This window comes from Pan paniscus, chromosome 11 (assembly GCF_029289425.2).
Source record: "Pan paniscus chromosome 11, NHGRI_mPanPan1-v2.0_pri, whole genome shotgun sequence".
In the NCBI taxonomy this organism is placed as follows: Eukaryota; Metazoa; Chordata; class Mammalia; order Primates; family Hominidae; genus Pan; species Pan paniscus.
This window is the reverse complement of record NC_073260.2, coordinates 7,809,472-7,823,441: the sequence shown is the minus strand read 5'-3', so window position 1 is coordinate 7,823,441 and position 13,970 is coordinate 7,809,472.

Below are 13,970 nucleotides of genomic sequence, written 5' to 3'. Positions count from 1 at the left end.
AGTCCACGGGGGGGGCGTGCATGCGTGAGGGTGCAGGGCCCGAGGCCGGCACACCAGGAGCGCCCGCGTCCCATTGCGCCGAAAGCTGGCTGGCAGGGACTGCTGCGCCCCGGCCTCGAGCCGGCTACAAGGTCTCAGACTCAAGTGGCCCGGAAGGTGCCCGTTCCGCACCCCGAGGCTGGGGCTGCGCCTTCGTCCGAGTGCTTGCCTCTGCCTCGCGCTGCTTCTGCGCCAGTCCCGGGCCCTCCCCCGGCCGCCCCCGGGCCTGGCCCCCTCCAGCCCAGGCTCCTCTTGGCCATCGAGGCCTCCGGACTGTCCGGACACCTCCCACCCCACCCGCTGCTGGAGCCGTCGGGGCGCCCCGGAACGTGGCGGGGGCTGTCGCCTGATGACTTTAGGCTCGCGCCTACAGCGCGCCAAGGAGGCAGAGGCCCATGTGCCGGGTTCCATCCCTGCCGCCCCCCCGCTCCGTGCCTGGCACAGAGAACGTGACAGGCAAATTCTGATCCATTGAAATTATGGATTTCCAGCCGGGCGCGGTGGCTCACGCCTGTAATCCCAACACTTTGGGAGGCTGAGGCGGGTAGATCACGAGGTCAGGAGATCGAGACCATCCTGGCGAACACGGTGAAACCCCGCCTCTACTAAAAATGCAAAAAATCAGCTGGGCGTGGTGGCGGGCGCCTGTAATCCCAGCTACTTGGGAGGCTGAGGCAGGAGAATCGCTTGAACCCGGGAGGTGGAGGTTGCAGTGAGCCGAGGTGGTGCCACTGCACTCCCGCCTGGGCCACAGAGCAAGACTCCGTCTCAAAAATAAAAAAGAGAGAGAGATAGCTAAGGACCGGGGCAGAGCATGCTTTTCATATACAAAACAGACAACCTCGGGCGGACGCGGTGGCTCACACCTGTAATCCCAGCACTTTGGGAGGCCGAGGCGGGTGGATCACGAGGTCAGGAGATCGAGACCATCCTGGCTAACATGGTGAAACCCTGTCTGTACTAAAAATACAAAAAATTAGCCGGGCATGGTGGCGGGCGCCTGTGGTCCCAGCTACTCGGGAGGCTGAGGCAGGAGAATGGTGTGAACCCAGGGAGGTGGAGCTTGCAGTGAGCCAAGATCACGCTACTGCACTCCAGCCTGGGGGAAAGAGTGAGACTCTGTCTCAAAAAAAAAAAAAAAAAAAAGACCCCAAGTCTACAGCCCCAGCCACCTCCTTATCTAATTCTCGCCCTTGGAGGCAAGATTCTCCCTGCCCTAAGTCACCCAGGGCCAGGTATCAGGTGACTAGAGACCACTCTGCAGCCCAGAGCCTGCTAGAATTACTCAAACTAGCCAATTTTAAACTCTTTCCCTGCCCTGCCAGGCCTTTTCCATGGAAACCCCAAGAAAGCCTCAGGCCTGGGCTCTCCTCTCGCCCCTGCTTCTGCCTCCTGACCAAACCTGGGGTTCTCTACTGAGAACCGTGCATGGCACGGGTGCCCCTTCTCTCAGGAAATGCAATCAATCTTGCGATGGCTTTGGCCTCTCCTCATGGTCATTCAGCCGTACCTCTGTAAATTAAGCCCCAGGCACAGAACAGTGCCTAGTAAACAGCCACGCTGCTGGCTTAGATCTGTCCAGCTGTGTGTCCCAAAGATAGCCATCCCCCAAGCCAGCTTTGAATTTGTATCAAGGGAGAGTTAGACACGGTTTCTTGCCATTTCTTCCCCTGTGGTCCAGCCACGTAGTGAAAGGCAGGGAAACTAGCAGAGTCTGACCAGGGGCTGTCCCTGATACCCCTGGCCTGGGTCTCGTGTGCCCTCTCTGGTGACTGGCCACAAGGCATGGGCTGCCAGGGCCAGTCAGGCTATTGCGTGGTTCCGCTCCCAAGGCAAAGGGACGGTTTGGGAAGGAGCCACTCCCTGGGAGCAGGCCCAGCACCCAGGAAGCCCACAGTCCAGTAAACAAGGCCCGGGCCCACACGGCTCAGGCCTCTGGGCCACAGTGGCTCCCCTATGGGACCATCCCAACCACCACCAAGCAGAGGGCCAGCCCCAAACCTCTAGCTGGTCCCCAACTCCCCATATTGTGAAGAAGAGTGACTTTTATGGGGGTTTTTTGTTCGTTTTGAGACGGAATCTTGCTCTGTTGCCCAGGCTGGAGTGCAGTGGCATAATCTTGGCTTACTGCAACCTCCGCCTCCCAAGTTCAAGCAATTATCCTGCCTCAGCCTCCCCGAGAAGCTGGGACTACAGGCACCTGCCACGAGGCCCGACTAATTTTTGTATTTTTAGTATAGAGACAGGGTTTTGCCATGTTGCCCAGGCTGGTCTCGAACTCCTATTCACCCGCCTCAGCCTCCCAAAGTGCTGGGATTACAGGTGTGAGCCACTGCGCCCAGCCGAAGAGTGTCCTTAAAGAAGCATGAGTCAGCCGGGTGCAGTGGCTCACGCCTGTAATCCCAGCACTTTGGGAGGCCGAGGCGGGCGGATCACTTGAGGTCAGGAGTTCGAGACCAGCTTGGCCAACATGGTGAAACTCCATCTCTACTAAAAATACAAAAATTGGCCGGGCACGGTGGCTCACGCCTGTAATCCCAGCACTCTGGGAGGCTGAGGCGGGCGACTCACGAGGTCAGGAGTTCAAGACTAGCCTGGCCAACATAGTGAAACCCCGTCTCTACTAAAAATACAAAAAATTAGCTGAGCACAGTGGCGGGCGCCTGTAATCCCAGCTACTCGGGAGGCTGAGGCAGGAGAATCGCTTGAACCTGGGAGGCGGAGATTGCAGTGAGCCGAGATCACGCCACTGCACTGCAGCCTGGGCAAAAATAAATAAATAAATAAGTAAATAAATAAGCCGAGCATGTTGGCATGCGCCTGTAATCACAGCTACTCAGGAGGCTGAGGCAGGAGAACTTGAACCCAGGAAGCAGAGGTTGCAATGAGCTGAGATCGTGCCACTGCACTTTTTTTTCTGTCTGAAAAAAAAGAAAAAAATAAAAACTAGCTGAGTGTGGTGGCATAGGCCTGTGGTCCCAGCTACTGGGGAGGCTGAGATGGGAGGATTGCTTGAGCTTGGGAGGCAGAGGTTGCATTGAAGAGAAATCGCGCCGCTGCGCTACAGCCTGGGTAACAGAGCGAGACCCTGTCTCCAAAAAAAAAAAAAAAAAAAAAAACGTTGTTGCTGAATTGGGGGGTGGGGGTAGGTGGAAAGTTGGGTGGAGGCTTGGAGCCCTCGGAGTTTGGGTTTCCCAGAGCCAGGCGAGGCAGTACTCCTAAGAGTGACCACTGTCTACTCTGGATTCGCTCTCTTACCTGCTCTCTGGTGCGGGATGTTGAAAATCGGGGAGGCTGTGCATGTGGGGGAGTGGGGAGTATATAGGAAATCTCTGCACCTTCTGCTCAATTTTTCTGTGAATCTAAAACTGCTCCCCCTGCCCCCTCAAACACATGCAGTACAGGAAACACCGCTCTCCATGGCTGCCCTCCTCCCTCCTCCTTCAAGCCACCCTAACCACTACAAAAATGTCAGCTCATGCCAAGCACGTCCTGAAGCTTTTATTGAACACTAGCTGGCTCTCAGCGCTTAAAGAGATAAGCAGGTGCCCGCTGTTTTAAGTATTGATTGCCCTTTTCCCTGTAATCATAAAAGTGACTCCTGCTGATTGCAGAAAATGTATACACACAAACACACAACCAAAACTAGAACCACCCCTTACTCCTCACCCAGGGAAAAGCATGGTTTTGAGTTCTGGGGTGTGCCCTTCTGGTCTGACATGGCTGTTCTAGATAACGGAACGAGAGGCTAAACAAGGTTTGGTGGTGTGGGTTTTTTTTTTGTTTGTTTGTTTTTCGAGACGGAATCTCACTTTGTCTCCCAGGCTGAAGTGCAGTGGCGCGATATTGGCTCACTGCAACCTCCACCTCCCAGGTTCAAGTGATTCGCCTGCCTCAGCCTCCTGAATAGCTGGGATTACAGGCGCCTGCCACCACGCCCGGCTAATATTGTATTTTTAGTAGAGATGGGGTTTCACCATGTTGGCCAGGCTGGTCTCAAACTCCTGACCCTCAGGTGATCCTCCTGCCTCGGCTTCCCAGAGTGCTAGGATTACAGGCCTGAGCCACCGTGCCCGGCCAGTTGCATATCTTAAATAGCATTAAAGCCTCACAGCCACCCTGCGATATGGGTACCATTGTGATACCATTTTCCTGATGGGTAAATTGAGAAACAGAGTGATTATGTGGCTTGCCCAAGGCTTGCAGCTGCAAGAGACCTCCGTCAAGTTGGCTGAGACAGCAGGTGTAGGAAGCCAACGCACATATTCACACATACACACTCGACACACACACAGAACTGCACCATCTCCCTGCTCAAAGACAAGACGGGGAAACATGACAGCCAGGCTCTTGGAATGAAGAAGGTCCCATAGCCAGTGGTTTGAAGCTGAGTTGCCTATAAAGGGTCCAGGACCAGGTATGTCTTAGGGGTGGGAGTCAAAGCCGCAGCTTCACACACAGCAGGAGGTTCTGGAACTGGCCCTCTGCAGACAGCTGGAGCCCAAGATGAGTTGCCCTTTTGTGAAACTAGAGAAACCAGTGCAGCACTCGAACTCTGGGTAAACGGAGTCATATCTAAGAATGTGGAGTCGGGGGCCTGTGCTACACCTGGGCCACCCACATGGGACAGAAACTCCAAGCTAACAAACTGACATAAAAATGGTTCAGACCAGGCATGGTGGCGCACACCTGTAATCCCAGCATTTTGGGAGGCCGAGGTGGGAGGATTGCTTGAGGCCAAGAGTTCAAGACCAGCCTGGGCAACATAGTGAGACCCTGTCTTTCTTTTTTTTGAGATGGAGTGTCACTGTGTCACCGAGGCTGGAGTGCAGTGGTGCAATCTCAGCTCACTGCAACCTCCGCCTCCCGGGTTCAAGCGATTCTCCTGCCTCAGACTCCCAAGTAGCTGGGATTACAGGCATGCTCTACCATGCCCGGCTAATTTTTGTATTTTTAGTAGAGACGGGGTTTTGACATGTTGGCCAGGTTGGTCTCAAACTCCTGACCTCAGGTGATCTGCCCACCTCGGCCTCCCAAAGTGGTGGGATTACAGGTGTGAGCTACCGTGCCTGGCCAGCAAAACAAAACAAAACAAAACAAAAAACAAACAAACAAAAAACCAGCTAGGTGTGGTGGTGGTGGCACATACTTATAGTCCCAGTTACTAGGGAGGCTAAGGTGGGAGGGTTGCTCAAGCCCAGGAGTTCAAGGCTGCAGTGAGCTATGATGGCATCACTGCACTCCAACCTGGGTGACAGAGACTCTGTCTTAAGAAAAGAAAAGAAAAGAAAAATAGGCCAGCCACAACTGGTGCACACATAGGAACCCCTCACAGAGACAAATGCGAAACTCTGATATTCCAGGGCACCAACATGGCACGTGCAGGATGCTTTTAGAAGACAACGCCTGCTGAAGATGAACTCACAGACAAAAATTACAAAGATGGGGAAATCTGCCCCCTTGTAGAACAGTCAACAGGTGTCGACTAGTGATGAAATCACATCTGAGAAGATACAAATGATTCCATTTGAAAAGGACTTAAAAATAAGTCTGTCGGTCAGGCATGGTGGCTCATGCCTGTAATCCCAGCAGTTTGGGAGGCTGAGGCGGGTGGATCACTTGAGGTCAGCAGTTTGAGACCAGCCTGGCCAACATGGTGAAACCTCGTCTCTTCTGAAACACCAAAAATTAGCTGAGTGTCATGGCACATGCCTGTAATCCCAGCTACTCGGGGGTTTAGGCTAGAGAATCGCTTGAACCCAGGACGTGGAGATTGCAGTGAGCCGAGATCACACCACTGCACTCCAGCCTGGGCAACAAGAGTGAAACTCCGTCTCAAAAAAACAACAACAAAAACAAAACAACAACAAAATATATATATACACACACATATATAGTCTATTAAAGTGTTTGAAGACCTGACAGCTAAATGCAACACGTAATCCTAGGATAGCAACAAATATGCTAGGAAAGAAAAGACATTCTTGAGTAATTTGACAAAACGGTAATACAGACAGTAGATTAGAGGAGTGGTCCCCAGGCTTTTTGGCACCAGGGACATGGAAGACAACTTTTCCACAGACTGGGTAGGGGGTGGGGGTGGGGGTGGGGGGTGGTTCTGGGATGATTCAAGTGTATTACATTTATTGTGCACCTTATTTGTGTTATGATTACATTGGCATATATAATGAAATAATTATACAACTCACCTTGATGTAGAATCAGTGAGAGCCCTGAGTTTGTTTTCCTGCAACTGGGTGGTCCCATCTGGGGGTGATGAGAGGCAGTGACAGATCATCAGGCATTAGATTTTCTTAAGGAGCACGCAAGCCAGATCCGTCACATGCGCAGTTCACAACAGGGTTCACGGTCCTGTGAGAATCTAATGCTGCGGCTGAACTGCACATGCATTTATAGGAGACAGAGCTCGGGCAGTAACATGAGTGATGGGGAGCTGCTGTAAATACAGGCAAAGCTTCACTCTCTTGCCCGCCACTCACCGCCTGCTATGCAGACCAGAGTTCGGGTCCGTGGCATCTAAAGGGTTGGCGACCCTTGGATTAGAGTGTATCTTACTGCACCAGTGTTCACGTCACTGAATTCGATAACCGTGCTGAGGTTATGTAAGAAAATATCCTTATTTTTAGGAAATGCACACAGTTATTTGGCGGTAAATCACCATGATATATGCTATTTATTCTCAAATATTCAGAAAAAAATTAAGTATACGTGCACGCATGTGTGCGTCTGTGTCTGTGTATGAACAGAGAGCACACAAATACCAAGCAAAGAGTGCAAAATATGAGCCGCGGAGGGGTCTGTGCAAGGGCTACAGGGCGATGATAAGTCCGCTCCTGCCGCCGTCACAAAGTGCCACGGGCCGAGTGGCTTTGACAACAGAAATCTGTTTCCTCAGGGGCCAGGCGCAGTGGCTCACGCCTGTAATCCCAGCAGTTTGGGAGGCCGAGGCGGGCGGATCATGAGGTCAGGAGATCGGGACCATCCTGGTTAACACGGTGAAAACCCGTCTCTACTAAAAATACAAAAAATTGGCCGGGCGTGGTGGTGGGCGCCTGTAGTCCCAGCTACTCGGGAGGCTGAGGCAGGAGAATGGTGTGAACCCGGGAGGTGGAGCTTGCAGTGAGCCGAGATCGCGCCACTGCACTCCAGCCTGGGTGACAGAGTGAGACTCCGTCTCAAAAAAGAAATGTATTTCCTCCCTGTTCTGCAGGCTAGAAGTCCAACGTCAAGGTGCAGGGTTGGTTTCCACGGAAGACGGCTGCTCCTCCCTCACTGACTCTTCATGCGGTTGTCACTGTGTCCGCACACCCCTGGGGTCTCTTCCCTCTTCCGCTTTTTTTTTTTTTTTTTTTTTTTTTGAGACGGGGTCTCGCTCTGCCGCCAAGGCTAGAATGCAATGGCGTGATCTCGGCTCGCTGCAACCTCCGCCTCCCAGGTTCAAGCGATTCTTCTGCCTCAGCCTCCCGAATAGCTGGGATTACAGGCACCTGCCATCACGCCCCGGGTTTCACCATGTTGGCCAGGCTGGTCTTGAACTCCTGACCTCAGGTGATCCGCCCGCCTCGGCCTCCCAAAGTGCTGGGATTACAGGCATGAGCCACTGTGCCCAGCCCCTTCCTCTTGTTTTTTTTTTTTTTTTGAGATGGAGTCTTGCTCTGTCACCCAGGCTGGAGTGCAGTGGCACAATCTCGGCTCACTGCAACCCCTGCCACCTGGTTTCAAGCGATTCTCCTGCCTCAGCCTCCCGAGTAGCTGGGATTGCAGGTGTGCACCACCACGCCTGGCTAATTTTTCTATTTTTAGTAGAGACAGGGTTTCGCTATGTTGCCCAGGTTGGTCTCAAACTCCTGACCTCAGGTAATCTGCCTGCCTCAGCCTCCCAAAGTGTTGGGATTACAGGCGTGAGCCACCGCGCCTGGCCTCTTCCTCTTCTTATAAGGACACCAGTCCTATTCAATTAGGATCCACGCTTATGAGCTCACTTAGCTTTCATCACCTCTGCAGAGGCTCTGTCTGCAAATACAGTCACACACTGAGGCACTGGGGGTTAGGACTTCAACATACGAACCTGGCAGGGGACACAATATAGCCCATAACACACCAGGTGACAGGGCTCTTCTTTCTACTATTCTTGCAACTTTTTCTATGAGTTTGAAATAATTAATAGAAGCCATTTGAGGAGAAAGCAAAGCAAAAAAACATTAAAGTTGTAGATTTTCATTTTATTTCTATATTTATTTTATGTTTTTAGAGACAGGATCTTGCCCTGTCACCCCGGCTGGAGTGCAGTGGCACGATCATAGCTCATTGCTAACCTCAATTTCCTGGGCTCAAGTGATCCTCCTGCCTCAGCTTCCTGAGTATCTGAGACCGCAGGTGGGTGCCACCACACCTGGCTCATTTTTAAATTTACTTTAGAGACAGGGCCTTTCTATGTTGCCCAGACTGGTCTTGAACTCCTGGCCTCAAGCAATCCTCCTGCCTCAGCCTCCCAAGTTGCTGGGATTAAAAATGTTAGCCACTGTGTCTGGCAAAAATTGTAGACTTTTTTAAAGAACCGAGTGAAAATTCTAATCATAAAAAATAAAGACATCAAAATGTTTTGTAGGGGCCTGTTGCAGTGGCTCATGCCTGTAATCCCAGGACTTTAGGAGGCTAGGCAGGTGGATCACTTGGGGCCAGGAGTTAAAGAGTAGGCTGGCCAGCCAGGCACTCATGCTTATAATCCCAGCACTTTGGGAGTCTGAGGCAGGCGGATCATCTGAGGTCAGGAGTTCGAGACCAGCCTGGCCAACATGGCAAAACTCCATCTCTACAAAAAATACAATAATTAGCCAGGTGTGGTGGCGGACACCTGTAATCCCAGCTACTCGGGAGGCTGATGCAGGAGAATTGCTTGAACCCAGGAGGCAGAGGTTGCAGTGAGCTTAGATCATGCCACTGTATTCCAGCCTGGGTGACACAGCTAGACTCTGTCTCAATAAAAAAAAAAAAAAACATCTTTTGTAGAGGCTGGACGCAATAGCTCACACCTGTAATCCCAGCACTTTGAGTAGCCAAGGTGGGTGGATCACTGCAGCCCAGGAGTCAAGACCAGCCTGGGTAACATAGGCACCAAGCCCATCTCTAGCTATTCCTGGTGGTGCTCACCTTGACCACCTGGCTCCAGTGCCGTCAGCCAGGATTCTTGGCTGTAAACTCTCGGATTCACACGAGTGCTGAATTCTGCACATGCGTGGTCCTGAAAGTGAGTAACCCTTACATTTTGCATCTCAGGACCTCACTGGCCTCACCATAGCCCTAGTCATGCTCTTTTCTATTTGTTCTATCTGTGCTTGAATTGATGTTTCCTCTTTTTCTAATTCCTCATGGGTTAATTGAAAATTGTTTATGGTTCCATTTATCTCCTCTATTACATTATTGTTGAGATCTTTTCAATAAAAATCTAGTGATTGCCCTAGGGTTTACGACATATGTATTTAATTAATCTGTTTATCTTCAAATAATGTTATATGGCTGGTGCATAGTGTAAGAGCTTCACAGCAGTGCAGCGCCAACCCCTCCCATCACTTGTTCTATTGTGTCACATAATTAATGAATTAATTAATTTTTTGAACAGGGTCCCACTCTGTCTCCCAGGCTGGAATGCAGTGGCTCAATGCGATCTCAGCTCACTGCAGCCTCTGCCTCCCACGCTCAGGTGATCCTCCTACCTCAGCCTCCTAAGTAGCTGGGACTATAGGCACACACCACCATGCCCAGCTAGTTTTTGTATTTTTTGTAGAGACAGGGTTTTGCCATGTTGCCCAGACTGGTCTTGAACTCCTGAGTTCAAGGAATCCACCCGCCTCGGCCTCCCAAAGTGTTGGGATTACAGGCATGAGCCACTGTGCCTAGCCTGATTTATTTTTTAGTATGCTATAAACACAAATAAATTCCTACTATTTTTGCTTTAGCGTTTTTTTGTTTTCCTTTTTTTTTTTTTTTGAGATGGAGTTTTGCTCTGTCACCCAGTCTGGAGTACAGTGGCATGATCTCAGCTCACTGCAACCTCTGCCTCCTGGGTTTGAGCAATTCTCCTGCCTCAGCCTCCCAAGTAGCTGGGATTACAGGCACCCACCACCATATCTGTATTTTATTTATTTATTTATTTTTAGAAGAGATGGGGTTTCACCATGTTGGCCAGGCTGGTTTTGAACTCCCGACCTCAAGTGATCTGCTTACCTTGAGCTCCCAAAGTGCTGCAGTTACAGGGATGAGCCACGCACCTGGCCTTTGCTTTAGTTTTTTTATTTCTTCTGCCTGAATGAACTTCCTCTGTTGTTTTTGTTTGTTTTGGATGAGAAATTATTTTTCTTTTTTTTTTTTTTTTGATACGGAGTCTTGCTCTTTCGCCCAGGCTGGAGTGCAGTGGCACAATCTCGGCTCACTGCAAGCTCCGCCTCCCGGGTTCACGCCATTCTCCTGCCTCAGCCTCTCGAGTAGCTGGGACCATAGGCACCCGCCACCACACCCAGCTAATTTTTTGTATTTTTAGTAGAGACGGGGTTTCACCGTGTTAGCCAGGATGGTCTCGATCTCCTGACCTCGTGATCCGCCCGCCTCTGCCTCCCAAAGTGCTGGGATTACAGGCGTGAGCCACCGCACCTGGCCTATTTTTCTTTTTAAAAAAGAATTGTAATAGACTTTATCTTTTTAGAGCAGTTTTAGGTTCACAGAAAAATTGAACTGAAGGTGCAAAGATTTTCCCATATACTCCCTACCACCCCCACATTCACAGTCTCCCCCATTTTCAACACCCCACACCAGAGTGGTACATTTGTTGCAATCAGTGAACCTATATGGACACACCATTATCACCAGTGTCCATCGCTACATTAGAGCTCACTCTTGCTGTACATTCTATGCATTTGGAAAAATTTATAATAACATGTATTCACCATGATATTATTATTGTTTTTGAGATGGAGTCTCACTCTGTTGCCCAGGCTGGAGTGTGGTGGCATGATCTCGTCTCACTGCAACCTCCACCTCCAGGATTCAAGCAATTCTCCTGCCTCAGCCTCCTAAGTAGCTGGAATTACAGGCACCTGCCACCACGTCTGGCTAATTTTTGTATTTTTAGTAGAGATGGGGTTTTGCCATGTTGACCAGGCTGGTCTCAAACTCCTGACCTCAAATGATCCGCCCACCTCGGCCTCCCAAAGTGCTGGGATTACAGGCATGAGCCACTGCACCCAGCCTATAGTATTATACAGAGTAGTTTCACTGCCCTAAAAATCCTTTCTGCTATTCATCTCTTCCTCTCCCTAACCACTGTTCACCATTGATCTTCCATAGTTTTCCTTTTTCCAGAACATCATCTAGTTGAAATCATACAATATGTAGCCTTTTCAGATTGGCTTCTTTCACTTAGCAATATTCATTTAAGGTCCTTTCATGTCTTTTCATGGCTTGATATCGCAAATTTAAAATGTTTTTGTTTTATTTTTAAAGAGGTTTTTTTTTTTGAGACGGAGTCTTGCTGTTGCCCAGGCTGGAGTGCAGTGGTGCGATCTCGGCTCACTGCAGGCTCCAACCCCAGGGGATCACGCCATTCTCCTGCCTCAGCCTCCCGCATAGCTGGGATTACAGGCGCCCGCCACCTCGCCTGGCTAATTTTTTGTATTTTTAGTAGAGATGGGGTTTCACCGTGTTAGCCAGGATGGTCTCGATCTCCTGACCTCATGATCCGCCCACCTCGGCCTCCCAAAGTGCTGGGATTACAGGCGTGAGCCACCGCACCCGGCCTAAAGAGGTTTTTTTAAATCTTGTTTTTTAATGAGATTTTTACTGGGTATAGAATTCTGAGTTGACAGTTTTTTTTTGTTTTTGTTTTTTCGTCAGTTCAAAGACATCACTCATTGTATTCTGGCTAGCATAGTTTCAAACGAGATGTCTGCTGTAATTCTTCTCTTTTTCCTTTTTCTTTCTTTTGTTTTTGAGACACGGTCTCGCTCTGTCACCCAGGCTGGAGTGTAGTGGTGTGATAACAGTTCACTGCAGCCTTGACTTCCCCAGTTCAAGTAATCTTCCCACCTCAGCCTCCTGCCTAGCTGGGACCCACAGGCACACCACCACATCTGGCTAATTTTTTTTTTTTTAACTTTTTGTAGAGATGTGGTCTCACTATGTGGTCCAGGCTGGTCTTGAACTCCTGGACTCAAGCAATTATCTTGCCTCAGCCTCCCAAAGTGCTGAGATTGCTATGTTGATGGTTGTGCCATCACACTCGGCCTCAATATTTCCATTGATAATTCCATTTCACTCTGATTCTTGACCTGGTGGATAAAACTGACTGTCTCCTATGGACATTTACAGAATCTTTCTTTGCTGCTAGAATCTTGCAATTTCACAATCATGTCCCTTTGGAGGGTACTCTCCCCAGTATGTTGGGCCCTCAGTGACCTCTTTCCGTCTGAACACTTGTGTCCTTTAGTTCTGGGAAATTTTCTTGAATTCTTTTTTTTTTTTTTTTTTTTTGAGACAGAGTCTTGCTGTGTCACCCAAGCTGGAATGCAGTGGCATGGTCTCAGCTCACTGCAACCTCTGCCTCCTGGGTTCAAGCAGTTCTCGTGCCTCAGTCAACCAAGTAGCTGGGATTACAAGTGTGTGTCACCACACCTGGTTAATATTTGTATTTTTTGTAGAGACAGGGTTTTGTCATGTTGGCCAGACTGATCTTGAACTCTTGGGCTCAAGCAATACACCCACCTTGGCCTCCCAAAGTACTGAGATTACAGGCGTGAGCCACCATGCTGGGCCTCTTGTCAGCTTGGATGGGGGTCATGTCTCACCAGAGTGGTTTTACATTTGCTTTGGACCAGAGCTCTTTCCTAGAGCCAATTTTGTTTTAATGACAATTTTAGTGTAGGGGCATCTAGACTAGCAGATAGGCTGAATTTGAAGCCCATATTCATGTGAGGAACAGGCCCAGGGCTACAACTCCCAGAAAGATTTTATTTCCAGAATCCAGGCTGGGTCACACCAGCTTCCTTGTCACCCTTTTGGGCCACAGGCAGATTTTGTTTTCTGTTCATTTCTTTTCATCCCAACTCCCTGCTTCCCAGACCCAAGGCTTCACCTCCTGTCCACATCTGGATGGAAAAATCAAGCCCTAGACTCTGAGACCAAAGCCCCCAGGGCTGCTGCACACTTCCTGGGCATATCTGTCCCTCCCTCTTCATTGCTGGTCCCTGAGGATTCTCTTGGCTACGTGGGAGCTCAGCTATGAACATACAAGGCTGCCTGGCATGCTGGTGTCCTGTCTCTAGCATTTCCACGTGGTTGGATTGGGACCTGCCTCAGATTCTCCAGTCTGGCACATTTCAGAGAACAGAAGTCCCACACAAATGGTTTTTAAAAGTCAAGATATTTCGGCCGGGAGCAGTGGCTCACGCCTGTAATTCCGGCACTTTGGGAGGCCAAGGCGGACGGATCACGAGGTCAGGAGATCGAGACCATCCTGGATAACATGGTGAAACCCTGTCTCTACTAAAAATACAAAAAAAAAAAAAAATTAGCCGGGTGTGGTGGCGGGGCCTGTGATCCCAGTTACTCGGGAGGCTGAGGCAAGAGAATCGCTTGAACTCGGGAGGCGGAGGTTTCAGTGAGCTGAGATGGCGCCACTGAACTCCAGCCTGGGCAAAAGAGGGAGACTCTGCCTTAAAACAAAACAAAAACAGAAAAGAGAGATTTCACATAAAAACCTACGTTTCTGGCTTCTGTTGCTGGAAAATTAAAAGAAAGCTAGAGACACCATGACTCTCGTCTGTGCAGCTCACATCCGTCCCGCTGTGGTGTCCACTTGCCCAGGTCCCCACCACTCCTCTTTGTCTCATGCTGACTCGCTGGCCTTGCGGGCACTCTCG